At 37.8% G+C, this 18,778-nt stretch overlaps 1 protein-coding gene across 5 annotated transcripts in view; it reads left to right on the top strand.

The window, feature by feature from the left end:
* The window catches only part of TBCK (TBC1 domain containing kinase), a 103,557-nt gene that overhangs the window by 7,375 nt on the left and 77,404 nt on the right, over positions 1-18,778 (top strand). The gene's annotated exons all lie outside the window — the stretch shown is intronic.

The raw sequence follows: 18,778 nt of genomic DNA on the forward strand, positions 1-18,778 counted from the left end.
TTACTCTGTTAATGTTTAACCTACAGACACTGTTTTTCAGACAAAACACATGCCTGTAAGAGAGAGTACTTATTTCCATACAATTCTAAAAGCCAGAAGGATTATGGGGAACTTGCTTAAAACTGAAACTTTTGTAACTCATGCTGTCTGTCTTGTAATACAAGTTTTGGGTTTTCTTTAAAATAAAATCAGACCTATGACTGGATAAATATCTTCCTAAGAATTAATTTGAAGACTGTACGCCTGCCAGATGCTGAAATACAACTTTTCACTAGAACGCACAGAATTTGTGTGTGTTTTTCATACGCAAAAATGTATTTTATTTATTAACTAGAAAGTGGACAGGCTGTCAGATACATATGCCAGGGTGCTAGTCAGTGATTTACATTTGAGTCAATACAGTCAGTTCAGCAAGGCTTTGGTCAAAACAAGGTCCAAAGGCCGGATGTCAAGAATATTTGCTTTCATACTGGGATGTATGGAACTGTTGAGCTGTATCTTTAAAGACTCAAACAAACAAAATTCCCATTAGACTTGTTGCTAAAAGTGTTAACTGCAGTTTTAAGTCTGTCAGTAGTATCTTAGGAGCAAAGAAGTGGCATCTTGTCCTAAAGATTATGTAATGCAGAAAATGAAAAGAGTGGAAGAAGAGTAATATGATTTCAGTTTGGAATAGCAAGACATCATAGGCTAACTGGTTATTTCCAGAGGACACAAATATATAACTACAAAGCACATTTAGAGAAATCCAAAGTCTCTTTATTCTAGTTTCTGAAAAGTTTATTGCAAACATTAGATTTCATCTCTCGTGATGTTCATGAAGGCATTGAGATGATGATTACTCAGTAAAATAGCGGGTTTTTATGCGTCTTCCCAGGGTCTTCCCAGTTAACATTGGGCATCTCAGGTGGGCTGTGTTTGATCAGGAACTATACAGATATATTTCATGTGACTCATCCCAAGTTCGATTTGTATAAAAGGAGTAATACTGGATCTGTAGCCTTTTGAGCCTTGCAACTCCTCAATAGGATGCTAACAGTGTTGTCTTGCAGAGGTAAATCTAAATGTGAAATGGCCCATACCTGCTTGTTAGCTTTTTGTGAACTTAAGCTTGTATGATGGTATGTGTTGAAGAGGAATGTTAGGCAAGTACGGCTTCCATTTTTCCTTAAGGTAGAAAGGTATTCAGGTGCAAAGGGCTTTTCATGTGTGGTATAGATTACAGCCCTTCACACAGTTTTGCATGAGGTTACTGTTATAGAAAGTTCCAGAAATAGTTAAAGCCTCAGAAGCTCTTTGCTTTCCTTTTTCACTCAGTTCTCACACTGTTCTTTGAACGTGTGTATCCTGGTGTCAGATGAGAAGCAACCCAGGCTGCCTGCTGCCTCTTGACTGTTTTGAGAAAGCATGCATGGAGCTGTTTTAATTTGCTTTGAATTGCTTGATATAGTATACTTATGTAGATACTCTTGACAACGTCTGTTGTGATTTAGTCCTGCAGCTTTAGTATTTTAAGGGGCAAGATAACCTTTCCGAGGGGGAAAAAAATATTATCTGTAATTCTATAAACAAAATTTTCTCAAATAACAGTTGTGGTTATATGCATATCCATTATTTCCCTCTGTACTAGGATGTGTCTTGTGTCATCCAGAAAGATTTTTGAAACCTTTCTAGCTAGTTTGCTAGGGTATGCGGTTTTGGGGTTTTTTAGGTGCTAAAAGAAGTTACTTAGTTTGTGACAGTTTCCTCAGCTATTTGGGCTGTGGCTTTGTTGACAGTAGATGCCTAAAGCTCGGCTTTATTTTTTCCTCTTGGCTTGTGAAAGTTTTTACTAAAATAAGTTGTTCTGGTATCTGATTTTTCTTTTTAATGAGCCAATTGTGATTTCTTCAGGAAGCTGTAACACCTAAAGCATAGGGCTAAAATATAGCCTGTATGAATATTCATAGCTTTAAGAGACATTAGTCATTCATCTACTGTAAATTACAGCTTTTGCAGTAGTAGCTAAAAGATAAATTATTTTCATTTCAGATGAAGCTTCTCGCAAGACTGATGTTTTTCCTCTTTTTTTTTTTTTTTAATAAAAACAGGCATTTTTGTTCTTATGTGAGACCCATTAATTTCCAGGAATAACTTGGATGTGCCAATTCCCAGTACTGGTTATATGATCTGTCTGTATCAATTACCTTTGGAGGGAAATATTTGCCTTTTTCCATGTATTCTGATTGTATTGGTCAATGATAGCATAGCTGGTTACACATCAGGAGTTGATGTGTATGCTATTGCAATTAATTTTATAAACTGTTTCTGGAATGTGAGAAGCTGCTCTTCTGGTTTCTAGATTAATTTTCCTTATGCTTGCCAGTAACCTAAGTCCTTTGCACCTGTACCACAAGCTGATGTAAAGTCAGCAGGAAACCTTCTATTATATTAGTGCTGAAATTCAAGACATTACATTATGGACTGTCTGTCTTTCCATACATACTGGAAAACAGGCCATACATCTGTTTGCTAGTTATTTGCAGTTAATCTTTCCTGAAGTCATGCATCAAGCATAGCACACATTCCTTAATATATGAATTATATTTAGAAAAAAGAAATCCAAGGAAGTTACTTGTTCTATTAACCTGAGTCTCACCAAGTTTTCTAATTCTAATGAATCAGTTGCCCATAGGGGCTGAATACTGGAAATCAGAGCTCTAACCATTTACCTTATCTGTTGTGTCACAGCACAGCAAATAATTTTACTAAGCATACCACCAAAATTTTTCTAGAACTTGGATTTATGATTATTTACGATATTCAAGAATTCATTCATTACCTAACAATACTGTGACAGCAGTCTCCAGTAATTACAAAGACAGTGTGTCAAAGTTAACATATTCCACTTCACTTTCAAAGGGTAATGAAAGTGTTTGGTAATTTATGGGCAGATTATTTTCTCTTTTAAGCAATGCATATTTGGGATCCTTGAAGCAGTATGTGCTGCAGTTAGAACTCTTTATCAGGTAAATTTCAAGAACTCTCAAATGGATGAAATGCATGGGCTCTTTGCAATTCTTACCATAGGTAACCAGATGCAGAGAAGGAACCCTCGGTTCTTGAGTGTTTTCTGTGTTTTATGCCATATGGACATCATAACTGCAGTTAATGCTTCTAAAAGTGACATTAACTCCAAATCTCTTTTACTGTGCTTCCACAGGGCATCACAATAACAGCAGGGAAACTCTTTTGGAGTTCTGTGCCACAGGGAACTCAGGCTACAGCCATGGAGAAGAGTTTTAGGATAGGATAGGGTAGGATAAAACTTCAGTCACTGATATCCCATTTTTTACTAGACCAGTCTCCATTGTCCTCTGTGTGAGAGATTAGTGTCTGGGTCATTGTTTCCTGTTTAATTCCCAATTTATTATTCTGTCTGTTGTTACTCTGGGTTAGAGAAAGTATGCACTTAATTTTAGTTTATAACAGTCACATTAGTGTAAAATCGGCATGTTTAGGAGTCAGTTAAATTTTAAAGGGCTAGGAATTCATTTATGTAGTCAAGCAAAAAACAGTAAATATCCGATTTAAGCTCAAAATAGTTTGATGCTGTTCAGAGATTTGAAAACATGTCTTGGTCCAGCTGGCTTCTTCTGTATTGCCTTATGCATGCAAGGATATTTTCTTGTGAATGAATTGAAAATAAGTCACAAAAAGTTATGAGAAGGAGTTTTGTACTTCAGCAACCTCACTAAGGGTAGTTTTCATGCTTGTGGCAGTCAAAATTTTACGAGCTTTTCGAAGTTGCTAGTTATTTTAGTACTGTTGATGCCACAGACCTGAATGTAAGATGTGTCTTTATATTTTAAGCTTCTCCACCTTTTAAACACATCTAAGACTACTCCTTTGGGATACCATTTCCAGACAGCGGTAAAGGAGTTATTTTCTCTGCTCTTGTGCTGTGATAGAAGGAGTTGAGAGCTTTTCCTTCTCTGTCACGCTTGAAGTGTGTTTCTTCTTTGAAGAAGTTGATCTGCACTTGTATTCATAATAATAAAAATGCTGGCAAATACTGACATTCAGCAGACTTTTGGCATCTACACTAGAGTTTCTGGACGGGTCTATCAACTTGTGGCTTGAGCAGTCTGAGTTCTTCAGTAAAACATAGTTGTCGTATGCTTTGAAAGTCATGGTTTTGAAAAATTACTAGTGAACCGTCAGAGATACAAGGTATAGTTTTGTTATACACGGAACGTTTGATAGGAAACAGACTGTGTCTGCAGCTGTTTACTAGTTTGGAGAAAACATGATGTGACTGATTTGGATGAGTACATTTTATTCGACTGCATTACACAGTTGTCTGCTCAGTGATTGGATTAGATTTCTTTATGCCATACTTCCTGTTGGTGTGTTTTTGGCAAACTTGAAGTAAAACTGTGCTGCAGAAGAGATTTTTAGATGGGGGGGAAGCAATTTCTGTGTAGCCAGGGATTCTTAAAAGATATTGTAAGACAGGTGCAAGTCATCAAAAGGCTGAAGGTTTTACATGATTTGACTTAAAGAGCTGTGTATGAGCAGAACTTCAAGGGCTGAGCGTATTCTGCTTTGAATCAAGTCTGCGTTGGAATTTCACATGAGAAAACCATATGTCATAATGAGGCTGCATTTATCAAGGAGAAATGATGTAGTAAAATGAAGTAGCATTAATAAACAAACTTTTTTTTTTCTAAGTATGTGTGAGAGTCTCTAGTTTGGGCATTTAGTGTTTGAAGAGTTTTCCTTTAGTTTCTTGCCAATGCTTTACTTCCAAAGCTATGACGGAAGATTAGCCATTTGTCCAGACTTGTTTATATATTGTCCAATGATGCTTTTCTTCATATAGGAGTATTTTTATTCCTGTAAGTAATCTTTAGTCTGACTGCAAGTCTTTTCATAGTGTTCCTTTTAGCATAAATTGTCTCCTGTGACTGCCTTTCCCCTCACAGAAACAAAACAATTGTTTGAAATAGAAAAGGGGTGTAACTTTCAAGAGGTAGTTGGGGTGAACATTGTTGATCTTGATGGCTGAGGGACCTTTTTCAGGTATGAAACCAAATTCTTTGTGTAGTTAGCTGCAGTGTTGGTGGCAGCACATGACATCCCAGAACACATGCCTGTGTCTCTCTTATATGTGAAACATAGCAGTGGGTACCCGCTTATTTCTTAGTTTACTCTCTTCCAGGAAAAAAAGAAAACAGAGGAATCCTACTCTTTGAGGATATGATAGTCTATTTCTTGCTATTAAAAAGTAGGTATGATGGCTGCATGCAATATAAAATCTTGTAGATGTGGAAAAAGTGTGTAGTAATATTTCAACATTTTGCTCTACTATGCTGCTTCTGTAGTTTCTTGTAGATACTTCATACGGATTTCCATGCTAAAAGCAGTATTAAAGATCTTGAGCTAAATATGAATTATGCCGAGTTAATTGAGAACAAAAGTAGCAGAGAGTTTTGAGTCTTCAGTATCTAGTGAAAGAGGATGATGAGTTTGTTCCAAACAGATCAAATGCCATCCTCAGTGGGAGGGTGGCTTCATCCTGCGGAGACATTTCTACAAGGAACTGTTAAAGGATCAGTGTTAAGATTCCATTCTGCATAAACGGGCAAACTACTACTAATGAGCTAATGGCTGAAAAAAATGTCAAATTCATACTGTGCAAATCTTTCTGGATTTGAGGCACATTACTAATATTAATGTTGATTTATTATAGCTGTGTTTAGAATGAAAATTGCCTGTAAACTTGTGAGAGCAAGGGGTGATTAGTATAGGGTTATTCTAACTTAATACAGTGTTTGACACTTCATCCTGCTTCTATGAAGGAAAAAAAGGAAGAGCTAACACTCATTAAACTTGCTATATAGTATGTGCTTCTAGAAAGGGATTATAATTTAAAAGTGCAAGTTGTTGCATTTGGGACCACTGAGTAATGTTTTCAGGAGAGCATTTGTCACCAATTAGTGATGAGGCAGCTGGCTTATACATTGATATGCTTGCAAACATTTCTAACGTCATTGTGGTTTGAGATCATTTCTTTTGTGCATGGATGCTCTCTCTTTCAAGTTCCTTTCTATAGCGCAAATAGACCCAGACCCAAGCTAGCTGCTTTCCTGCCTAGAAGCTGTGTTAGTTCCATATTGTCCCTACATCAGTGTTGTGCCAGACTTGAAATAATGGATTCACAAAATATAATGTTATGGGAAACATAGACATTTTTTCCCACCCTGCAATTGTTTTGGGCACCATACCATGGGCACAGCACTAAGTTGACTGAATTGCTCGGCTCCTAAACCAACAGGACCTTCAGATGCACAGATACATGTGCAGACAGAAGAAACTTGTGTTGGGACTGAATATATGCACTTGCATGTGTGTTTATAGATGAATAGATACCATGGAATTGGAGAGTGTTGTGATAGGAGTGTTTTAGAAGGTTAGAAGGCTGGCAGATCAGGCTAGTTGCAAGGTTTAAAACTGTTAATTTCATTCATTCACAGCACACATCTCGCTAGAGGTTAACTCATGCGTGTTATTAATCATCACTGTGTACCCCAAATTGTTAGTCTTTAACACATACTGTAAATTAGATGTGAGCATACAATACCACAGAACTGATGCTGTACAGTTAACAGTGGTAGTGATGGCCCTTGGTGGTTCTTGGAATTCAAGGTCATCATGCTTGAGAGCTCTGTGAGTGAAGTAAGAACCAGTATGAACCAGTATTTCTTCTACTGTTACTTAAAGCCCAGTGTTTTTTATCACCATGCTCCAGCCCCCACTAGTGGTGGTCTCCTGTACTCCCAGTACTGCTTGTTTTGTTTTATGTTTTGACAGTCATCCTTCTTAGGTATTTGGGAGTATGTCTTGCATATTTACAGTTTGCTGTGCTTCTCTTGTGCTTTTGTCTGGCAACTTTTGGTGATAGATTTCTCCTACATGCAGCTGTATCTATCTCTACTTGCCTCTTTGGTGATCATATTTTTCATATCGCTTTCAAGGAGATTTAATATTAATTATGTGTCAATTTCTAATTTATAGTTACAGGCATCTCCTTTTGGCTACACTTAAGTTTATTGTTACCTCTCTAGGTAGGTGTTTCCTGCCTGTTGTGATGACACGTATTGGGATATAGATCAAAGTGATGCGCTTCTAATGCCTCTTGGAATATTAGTTGCTAGTGATGAAATTCCTATGCACTATTGCTTATTGGCCTAGTTACAAAGTCCCTTTGATCACCTGCATTTGAGACTGTTCTTGGAACTTTCCATTCTGTTTCACTTTTGAGTAGCATCTGTACCATTGATACAGGAGTCCAGATTTTTTGAGCTAAACACTAAACTGTCCCAAAGTACAGCTTTTAATATTACATATTTAGAGGTTTGGGAGTTTCTTTAATTGTGGTACAGCCAAGTTGTTTATTAAAAGAACACCGTTGCAAAGTCTACTGATCTGCAGGAAATGCCTGGCTTTAGGAGAAGAGCTGTGTATTGTTGCATTTTGTTCATAGCTTTAAAAATTCTCTTGTGTCTTTATAAAATGGGGACAGGGGGGCAGGACTTCAGTTAGTAATGTGGCTTGTTGCTAATGCTTAATCCTCTCATGCAGAGTTGCCTGCATTCTTTCTCAAAGGCTGAGAAATTTGTAAAAAGATTGCTTTAGTGCAGTTACAAAAAGTTCTAGCTGCTTTTCCTGCTACCCTGTAACTCAGAAAAGAGAAAACATGCTTTGTTATCATTCCTGCTTATATCTGTACTTACTGGAGTTAGTGGTTATATTTGTGTCTTTGAAATTACTTTCCTTTTTAAATTTTTTTAAAAGTTAATTATCTTCTAGTGTGTTAGCTCTGCAGCTACTCTGTTGTGAAGTAGCCAACAGGCCTGCCCTGCTCCTTTTTTCCCTTTTTTTTTTTCAAACTGGCAGCGCTTCACAGAACTGCAGAAATTAGTAACAAAAAATCAATCCTGTCTTGCTGCAAGGACAGCATTATTTATTGTTAGCTAGTCACGATTTCTAGAGCTGTCAGTTCAGTTCATACTGCCACACAGCTGCAGTAATGTTAACTGCATTAATAACTACACTTCAGCTTTTCTTTTAAAAGTTTTCATTGATAGATTGTTAATGAGATTTTTCTAGTCCACCTGGGGCACCACAGAAAGAATGAGAGTATCCATCTCCTTGTATAATGAAGTTAGGGACTCATCACTTCTGTTGCAGTGGGAAGGAAAAAGACTGGCTAATGTTAAGCAAAACTATTCTCATGCCATAGATATATGTCTTCATTAAAAATAAAGTCAAATATGCAGCTGCAGTTGACTGTTGTAACCTTCAATGGGAGAAAGCACCCCTATGACCTTAAAGTGTCTGCTCAATTCCTGGCTCTCAGTCGCAGTAGGGCAAGAGCCCTCCACCCTGAGAAGCTAACCATGTATGCTCCCTGGCTGCAATGGAAGAAGCTGTGGACAGCTGCAGCTGAGATTTCCACCCCTGCTTGTGCCCTGCTGGTGCTGTGGGTAGGAGTTCATACAGGAAATGCTGTCTTTCTGAGCTAGATTGGCAGCTAGCTCAGTCATGGGGATGACTTGTATGTAGTCTGGCTGTACTCCCCTTTGCCCACAGTGCTAGTGTGTCTTTGTGGCACCCAAGAGCATATTTTTAACCACAGGTGAGGTTAAAAAAGCCTTGGATGACCTGTGCTGAGAAGGAGACTTTTCTCAGGCTATCTCTTTATTACAAAGTAATGTGATCTAGTAGGAACAGATGTGTACAGCAAATACATATTTTAGGGGTGCTTATTCCATGCTATACACTTTTAGGGGTGCTGATTCCATGTATTTCCCTTCAGTCTGCTCAAGACCAAATATCCATTGGCAGAGCAGTAGGCAGGTTCTGGATCCTACCGTCTGGTTAATCTAGAAGGAATCCAGTTTGTGCTCTGAAACCACTCTCGGAATCGAGCATGGTAGGAGGGTATGCTTCAAAAGTGTGCTCTGATCCAAACTCAAGTCTTAATGTTTGAACTCCTTAGGTTGCCTTGAGCTCTTTGCTCCAAACACAAAACTGAAGGTTGCTATTCTCATTTGTTTAACTTAAATAAAGCTCAGTTTTGCATAAACTGCAGAAAAGCTTTTATGTATCCCTGTTTATGTATCCCATTTGCTGATTAGCAAAGTAACTTGTAAATAGAGCCAAGCTTCTCCTTTCTGCTTAGTTGCTCAGAGTTCTTCACAGATATGATTAATTTTCAAGGATGGAATACTTACCATGTTTTGGTACAGAGTGAAACAAGAGAAGTTAGAAGTTGTGGGGCATAGTTCTGGCTTTACTTTATATTAGTAAAATTACAGGTAAGATGCTGAAGATAGATGAGGACTGTTGGTTCTTGTACAACTTTGTGTTTGTTTGTGTGCACTTCTTGGGGGAAAAGGTAATTATTTTTCCCCGTATGTCCTCAGTAATCTCTACGTATTTTTAAGTTTTCAATGTAGTACCTGTGAGGTTGCTCACTTCTGTGTTCTGTGCCACTATAGTGAGATGGTATAACATTTATAGCCCTCATGCAAGTTCTTAAAATTCCAAATGTTTGTTCATGTGTTATTTTCTTGACCCTTTGCTACCATAGAAAAACTTTTTCTGTGTTTGGTTTCTTTAAACAGAATGATAATGCCTACTTTCAATGTATTTTAGTGCATTTCAGTGATAACGTCTACTTTTTTTCCTTTTCCCCACCTAATGAATCTCATGCAGTAGTCACAAGGTCATCTTTAATCTCATCAGAAGATTATTCCTTGGCTGCTGCTTGCACTAAATTATGTGTGCAGGCCGACTCTTGTGTGCAGAGAATCTAAACTCTTAAAGGGAGTTCAGTTCTTTGACTGTTAGGTCTTTGAAGAAGAGAAGCTCTCTATTTTTTTATGGTCTGAGTGTTTTGAGAATTCTGTTAACTTTTTGTGCATTTGAGTGATTTGGGACTTTTTTTTTTTTTTTTAAGCCCAAAAACAAGGGCAAAAAAAATGTTGGATTTTTGCAGAAGACATGATGTTTAGAATCCCATTGCTACTATCTCTTTCTTAACCATAATATACAATCTTTGAATTCAAGCAATATTTTAATGGTTGGTAGCCTCTTGTTTTGGGTGCCTGAATATGAAAGCTGTATTTCCAGGAGCTCACCTATTTTGTTTGCTTCCAGCATAGTGAAGAGTGGCACATCTGTCCAAGCTGGGAGAGGTTCAAAGATAAAGAAAACACTTGATTGTGCTGTACCTGCTTGCTCCGTGATTAATTTATGCTTGACTTCCAGACATAGCTGAAGTTTGTGCAAGTTTATGATAAAATATAAAGGCAGACAGGTGAACCCTTTCTTGTCTGCTATTAATAATATTTTGTAGTCTCCAGAAGTCATTCAGGTTTAAATCTCACTAAAGGAAATCTAGGCATTAGGTTGTTGGGGTTTTTATTTATTTGTTTGGGTTTTATTTTAACTCTTCAGACACTTTGATCTTCAGAGATCTGCAGACTTAATATGGTGATGAAAAATTGGTTGAGCATTGGGGACATGTTTTTTTCCTGTACTTCAGTTATGCCTAGTCATTTCCTTTCTGTACAAAATTTCCATCAAATCCTGAACAAACAACTTTATCTTGATTTTATTTTCTAGTGCTTTCTGAAATCTCATTTTTCTTCTGCTCTCATAATTTTATCAAAGATGATAAACAATTTGTACAAGCCACATTCAGCTAGTGTGGCTATAACAAAAGTAATAAAACATTGGGTTTGCTTTTCTTTATGGAGAAAGTTTTTAGCACCGTAAAACCACTGTTACAGTCCACTGTGTCTGCATAGGCTTGTTTATATACGCAGAGAAGCTGACGTGCAAACAAATTGGCATAAGGAAAGAAAATGGATTGACTTTTTTTTTAATAAAGAATGCTTAAAGCAAACTTGTAATTCTATGGATATCCCTCACTTTTATTTCAATGTATACATTTGCTACAGACCAAGAACTATGTAATATAGGAGTGAAAGCCCCTTCTGAAAGACTCAAACAAAAGTATAGTTTCCAAATAAAGTATCTTAACTTTTTTGTCTTATGAATAATGTCACTCTAAGCAAAAACTTCTTGGAAAGCTTCCTCTTAGTAGTGATCCCAAAATAATCCCATTGCTCACAGTTGAAAGTATGACAGGACTTTTAGTTTCATAGTGACATGGTTGCAGATTTGCTTCTAAGAGCAAATGCAGATTATGACCCACTCCCCATCAGAATGAAAACTTCAAAATTTTGCTGTCTTGGTGTTTGTTTCTGAAGAAATATTGCTGTGAGACTGATCTTTGTAGCAGAGAATCCTTAGTGATATTAAAAGCACAGTTATCTTTAAGAAGTGGATATAAGGTTACAGATTCCAGTTTATAAGGTTTGAGTTCTGCCTGGATAAAGACAGTGGTGGCAGGAGAAGAATGCTCTGGAGCTAGGCCTGCAGGGTGTAGGAACTCAGGGTGAAAAGAGGCTATTTTAGTATCTCACAATAACATACCTTAAACATATGAACATTTGTTTTAAAACAATTCTTCAAACGTGCAGTCTAAGGTGGCCCACTGATACTGTTCTTTCATATGTACATGGCTATGCCTTTGATTAAGAAAATATTTTCCTTCTGGCCTTGGCATGTAAAAAGAAGCTGCACTAAGTTAACTGTAGCACAGAAAGGCAGTTCTGGTAATATCCTCCTATCCACCCCACTTCCCTTTTTTCCTGGCAAAGACCATGCTAGCGAACTCTGTGCAGTATTATCTCTTTTCTTAATGGGAGGAGGCAGAAAAGCAGTGATGAAATTAATTAGCAGTATCCTGTCAGCAAACCTTTGAAGCAGTAATTTTGAGTGAGTGATGCAAAGTAGTACTGAGACTTGCTGGCTTTACAGAATCACTGCTGAGCAAGCACATGGTAATGTCTATTTTAAGTGTAGTATTGAAAGCTTTGAGTAACTTTTGGATATTGTTTGGGTATGCTAGCAACACAGGATGGGCAGTTTTGGTTAGTTACTGACCAGACTGAGTTTCTGACAACTCTGGTTCAATTAAAATTTAATGCATGGTCATTAAACACTGTTTTTGTTTCTTGCTGTGGATTCAGCAATCATTAAAGATATCAATTGACTATAAACAGGGAGAGTGGAAATCATACTTTTTTAAACCTTTATAGTGAATGATTGTGATGACTGTAAAAAATTATCCTGGTCTTCTTGAGAGAATACTTTAAACAGACTTGAGGTCAAAATAGTGTTGCCATAATTGATGTTAGGTCAACATTTATATTTAAAAATTAGACTTTTTTTTTTCTTAACCAAAAAAGCTTACATTACACTATGTAATAGATAGGTAATAAGCAATACATAATGTGATGTAAGCTTTTTTTTAAAGCATAATTTCTTAAGCAATACATAATGTAATGTAAGCTTTTTTAAAGCATAATTTCCTCTTAAATCATTAATACGTCTTTGAGGGGAAAAAAACGAAAACGTGGGAGGATGGTGTTCTGTATATTTAGTCCGGTTGAAGTCATCATTTTATGTCAGTAATAATTCAAAACATCAGATAAGTGTCTTCAAAAGCGTAGGGTCTGAGTCAGGCATTGATCTATCATTGCCAGTTGGCTTTTCAGCATGCAAGCAGCAATTATTTTTCAGGTACATCTTTTACTTTAACATGGAGAAAGTTTAGGAATTAGATCTTGCCTACTGCTTGACCATACATCATGTATCTTTAGAAAGTCACTTTTTTTTTTTTTCAATGACTGTGTGGTTTAAGGCTCTGATACTACTGCTACTTGTACCATTTACTGTGTAGTAAATGTTTACTAGGCAAATGTCAAGGCCTCTGTACTTTAGAGAGCTGAAACTTAATATACCTTGTGCCAAGAAGTTTAGATGCTGATCCATTCAGATACAAAGGAATTATAATCCTTGCCTAGAGCATGGGTTTTGATACCTGGTTTGGAACTACACCAGACCCACCTGAGCAACAGAAGGTCCAATTAGTTGCCTTCTATTGTAAAGGAATAGTATCCTAGCTGAGGTTAATTCCCTTATTTGCTTTTTAAATATCATCTGATTGATTTCCTGAGTCTTTCAGATTGTAATAGATCTTGCCAGAACTGTTGGTCACGAAATGTATGCCCTTTTAAAGGTACATGTATATGTTTAGATGAAGTCTGAAAGAAAGCACAATAAAGATTTTTTTTGAGATTTGACTTCATTTGATCTTAATTCTACTCCTGTATTTTACCAGTTTACTCTTTTTGGAGAAGGAGAGAAGAATGTGAGATGTGTTTTTTCCTTTAATGAAATGTGGGCAGTGTGATGTATGGTGTATGTATATAACACTATTGACGCTAAGTTCTTTTTTGTATATTTTGAGGTCACTGTCTTGGTTTTCATCCCATTAGCTTTTGTTCTGCTATTGTCACTGTCTAGTTATATTATGTTAGTTACCTCAGAATGTCAGTGATAAGAATGCAAAGTCTGTGATCCTGTTTTATATGAGGGCTACTTAACCTAATCTTTACATGTGGTGACTGAAATTTTGTTTATTTCATTGCACTTTCTGGTTCAATTAAAAGTATCATTATTATACCTTTTATATATGAGTAAGCTGAGACTAAGATTCAAAAGATTACTTCTTAGGAGTTAATCAGTGGCATGATCAAAAACTGGGATTATGGCTGTGTCTATCCCCTTCCATGCTTTAAACCAGATGGCACTAGAGGTTTCATTAAGATGATGCTTTATAAGGTGTGCTTACTTTTTAAAAGGACTTTGTTCATTTGCTGCCCCAGTTTATGGGAGGGATGCTGAATGTCTTAAAGGAATTAAAGATGCAATGTTTTCAAAATATTTGCTTTATGAGGAGCAGATACATTTAAATCATTCAGAGTGAGAATGATCTGAAAAATCACCTATTGAAGGTCTTTGTGTGAAATCTGCTCTACATATGAAGTTGTTCTTTATCTGTGCCTTCATCCATTGTTTTATGGTCTTTTTTATTGTACATTACAAGTTGAGACCTTCATAAAAATGTAACATCGTTTGTATTGCTTTTAAAATTGTGCTTTCAGCTTAGACCTTTAAAAAAGGAATGGAAGGACTTTTTAAGTTTCCTCAGGTGGGAATGTGAACTTGTTGAAGATATCCTGTGTGAAATACCTCTGTGCATGAGTTAGAGACTTCCTGAGGACTCTGCGTATAAAAATTCACTTTTTTGTCTTGTATTCTCTGCTTGTTCCATTCCCTTCCAGTTCATTTCATTCTGATAATGTGAATGTATTTTGAAGTAAATTGTCAGTGTTTATAATCTCAGTCCCCAGTGCCATTTTTTAATCAGACACATAATAAAGTGCTAAATAAACCATTCCCACCTGCATCAAACTCTTTATGTTCTGTGTAGGGTATTTTGTAATTTATTTACCCAGGAAGACCCAATTTATCTGCACATCTGGTTTTCAACCCAGTCCTGCTTTTTATCCAGTTTTCCATCTGGTTGATTGAGGCATAAGGAGGTCAGATGGCTTTCTTGAGGTCAGTGTAGTGATTGTCTCAGCTGGGATTATACCCAAACTTTATCCTTTGCTATAAGCACTTGACCACACCACCCTGAACCAGTCTGTCCACATTGTTGGCAGTAATGGAACTAACTGCAAGTGTCATTTGCTTTGGTTTATAGTTTTGCTTGTATTGATATATTGTCACTTTTATGAGTTCAGAGACATTACATCTGTTCACAACCTGGTTCCATTCCACTTTGAGCAGACACAATTTTTTTGTGATGAATCTCTTTCCTGAATTCCAAATGCGTGTTAGTTTCACAAGTTCTGGGGGAGTGATTGATGACATTCCTGGTTTGTGTTGCTCTGGTATGCTTCCTCAGGGCAGACTCTGACACTTCTTTTTGGAAGAGGAACCCCTGTTTTTGCTCCTGTGTATCAGTGCCATAAGCTTCTTAAGACTCCTGGCTGCTGAGATTGTCTTCCTCCAGAGTTTACTTGTTTTCAGCAATAGTACAATGTTAGAACAAGATGCACAGATTTGATAAAGGGTTTCCTTAGGCATGCATTTCTGTGTATGTACTTATGAGTTGTAAGTCTGAGGAAAGAGAAGCTCTGGAAGATGGTACCATCAGCATAATCTTATCCCATTTGGTCTTGATCTGCCTTCCTGAGGGAAGTCAAAATAGTTCTTGTTCCAGTTTTTGTTATCAACTTCCTCTTGCCTGAAGTTGCTGCTGCGTTGAAGAATCATGACTTAACACTAATCCACATTTTTGTCTCCAGTAGGTACAAAACTCACAGGGCTCTCTACAGTTATGTAGATGATGAGGCTTGTTTTCTGGTGCCAGTCCTGTGTTGTTTGAGTGTCCAGCAGGGCTTCTGTTCATTTCAATAGATTAAACACTCTTACTCAAAATAGCCCAGTGAGTGTTGATTGTCCTGTCAGTACTTCCCAGGCACAGCTTGCTTTCTTCTACAAAATGGATTAGGTACTCCATGTAGACTGTTATAAGAGCATAAATAGCAAGTGTAATTTGCAGCTGGCCATAGCCATTTAAAAATACCACATAGAGAAATAATTCTCCTCAAGATTTTTTGCTGCTGTTGCCACTTTGCCTCTAGCCTGTCCTGGGATAGAGTTAAGTTTCTCTCTAATAGCTGGTACAGCATTGTGTTTTGGCTTTAGTCTGAGAACAGTGCTGACAACACACTGATATTTTAGTTGTTGCCAAGTAGCACTTACCCTGATCAAGGACTTTTCAGTCTCTCATGCTCTGCCAGTAAGGAGGGGCACAAGAATCCAGGAGGGAGCAGAGATAGGATACCTGACCCAAACTAGCCAAAGGGGTATTCCATACTACAGCATGTCATGCCCAATATATTAATGTGGCGAAGCTACCTGGAAGGCCCAGATCACTGCTCGGGTTGGGCTGGGTATTGGTCGGCAGGTGATGAGCAATTGTATTGTGTATCACTGCTGTTTTTTTTTTCTGTCATTTTGGACAGTTTGGTTGTTTTTTGGGAGAGGTGTTTTGGGGGTGGTGGTGTTCCCTTTTAGTTTTAGATCTTTCTCCTTGTCATTTCCCTTTTCATTATTACTAGTAATAGTAGTAGTAGTATTGTGTTGTGCTTTATTTTAATTATGAAACTATTGTTATCTCAACCTACAGGTTTTCCTTTCTTTCCCAGTCTTCCTCCGCATCCCACTGGGGGTGGGAGGAATAAGCGAGCAGCTGTGTGGTACTTAATTGCCAGCTGGGGTTTAACCAGGATGCAGCCCCAGTACTACCGTCCAGGTACATCTGTGTGTTCTGGTTAACTCCACTGTAATAGCTACATCTGTCTTGTGTCAAAGTTATCGAAAAGGGAGACTGCTTTCTCTAGAACAAGGTAGGACTGGAGAGTACTCTCACTCTTAGCTCTCCATTCCACTAATTATTTTGGGAGCTTATTGTCTTTACTTGGTTCCTGATAAATCCTTCTTTCTTCCTCTCCCTGTCTGTTAATATCAGATCCTTTTGAAGAAAGGTAGGGCTCTTGGTATGCTATTTTCTTCTAGTACAACTTCTCCCTTTCAACTTCGCCCAGAATATGTTCTTAGTCAGACGGAAGATTGTACTGGGTGCATTAAGATGATTCTTCATTTTAACTCTGCCTCAATCGGAAAAGTGACAAAAGTATCCTAAGCAATCATACTAGTTCATCAGTGGGTTTGCAGCACCATGAGAGTTTGAAACTCTGCTAAAACATCTGTTTCCTGACAGGTTAGATTCATTGTTCTTGAAGTTAACTTCCGGAGTACAGCTTTGTGCCCTTAACAGCAAGAATTCAACAGGCTGGAGATCAGGCTGACTGCTAAGTGGAAAAGTTAGTGTTTTTTATGAAGGCACAATGCAGCACCTGCGTACTATTACAGTGTGGAAATTAGTCATTTGTCTGGTATAGCTTTTGGTCTGACAAATTCTGGAGGTAATAAAACAATCCTCATTTTTGTGGGTTTCTAAGTCATCTTCCCTTCTCTCTCCACCCACAAATGCCATGCACATGCCTTTCTTAACCATGCTGGGTTTGTAATGTTGGCTGAACTTGCTCATATCAATTTGTACAGAGGTTTTTTTCCCCTCCTACTTACAGATGAATTTTTTGAAGGAGGAATTCAGTTATCCTTTGTGTTTCCTTTACTGTGGCTCTATACAGTCAAGTTACAGACCTAAACCTGGTATAGGTTTTAATCCTTATATTCTTTTAGTTCTTCATTTCTAGAATGAAGGCACACAAAATATCCCCTTTCCATGGTTACATTTCTTCTTCTTCAAACCAGGAAAAAAGCAATGATTTTATATCAGTGTAATCCTTTCACTTGAAGAGAACTCCTTTTCAAAAGCCTAGCTGAGTAGGCTACAACTGTAAATTTTTTGGTAACTAGACCAAGGATTAAAATGAAGCCTGTTCCTTGAAAATGTGCTGATAGTTGTAGAGAGATTATGCTCTTTTTTGTATCTGTGAAATGTTCCTTTTACAGAGAAAGTCATGTTGCTTTTCCATTTCTCCCACTGGTGGAGAGAAGAACCTTAAAACAAGTCTTGTTAGGAGAGTTAGGAAACGAGACAACTAGTGCCCCTTCAGATCTGCCAGTTGTTGAAGTGTATCACAGTCGTGCTTTTACTTACTGCCTCCTACCCTATCTGCCTTGAGCAGCAGATCGATTTGCTTCGCAATAGCCTAAAATCACAGCCATGATCATCAGCTGCTGAGATGAACAGGGTATATCATGCCACACAATTGCCACTAGGTCAGTGGTATAACATGATTGGTGTTTGAACCTGCCACACCTCCATTTTGCTGCCTTTTCTCCTGTATTTTTTTTCTAGTACTTTTCCTGGTTTGCTTTGGTTTGGTTTGGTTTTCTGTCACCTCCTGTTAAATCAGAGCGTTGAAACCTCTGTGGTTCAGGAACCCCAGTGGCTAAACCCGTTCTCAAGGTCTGTCCTGTTGGACCTTAGCTAGCCTACTGGAAAACAAACTTCCAGATAATCAGGAAAAAGTTTCTGAATCTGCTTAGACCTTGCCACCAGCATTGGTTGTGGAAACTGGGGGAGAGCTGAGCCACTGAAGTCAGGGGACAGCTGTGGTAGGCATCTCCAGTGAGACAAGTGAATGCTGTTGAACTTGTCCTTCGGGGGTTTAAATCAGAGGTATCTCTTGTGCTTAGTAACAGCGAAGACTGTTGTCATGCCTTTTGCAATGAAATGCAAATCTCATGGGTAATAACCACAAACAGCATGATTTACCTAATAAATAAAGTAACAACTAGATAATGTGCAACAGCACTATGAAGAGCTTGTTATACGGGGTTCCCTCTCTCCTGGGGAGGTGGTGTACATGCTTCAGCATGAGGGTACTTGGTGGAAAACTTCTGCCAAGCAGGGTAACAAGAGTTTAAGAACACTGAGAATTATGTGCAGTGGAAACTACATATCATACATGTGCTGCTGGTTGTTGTAACACCATGGAGGTTTTATCTTAAATAGCAAAGAACCTAAAAACAGTATTTTCAGGCATTTGCCCAGGTTCTGGTTTTATGAATTTCTAGAGAAGCTGGAGAATAAATGGGTGACTGAAGCCCCCTAGTGCCACCAGAGCACACTTACTCCTTCCAAAATTGCGCTTCAATTTTTAATACAAAGAAACACTTTTTAAGCTAAAATACCTTGTGA

Source organism: Pezoporus occidentalis, unplaced genomic scaffold (genome assembly GCF_034315485.1).
Source record: "Pezoporus occidentalis ecotype Australia unplaced genomic scaffold, CSIRO_AGI_Poc_V1 ctg49, whole genome shotgun sequence".
NCBI classification, from domain to species: domain Eukaryota; kingdom Metazoa; phylum Chordata; class Aves; order Psittaciformes; family Psittacidae; genus Pezoporus; species Pezoporus occidentalis.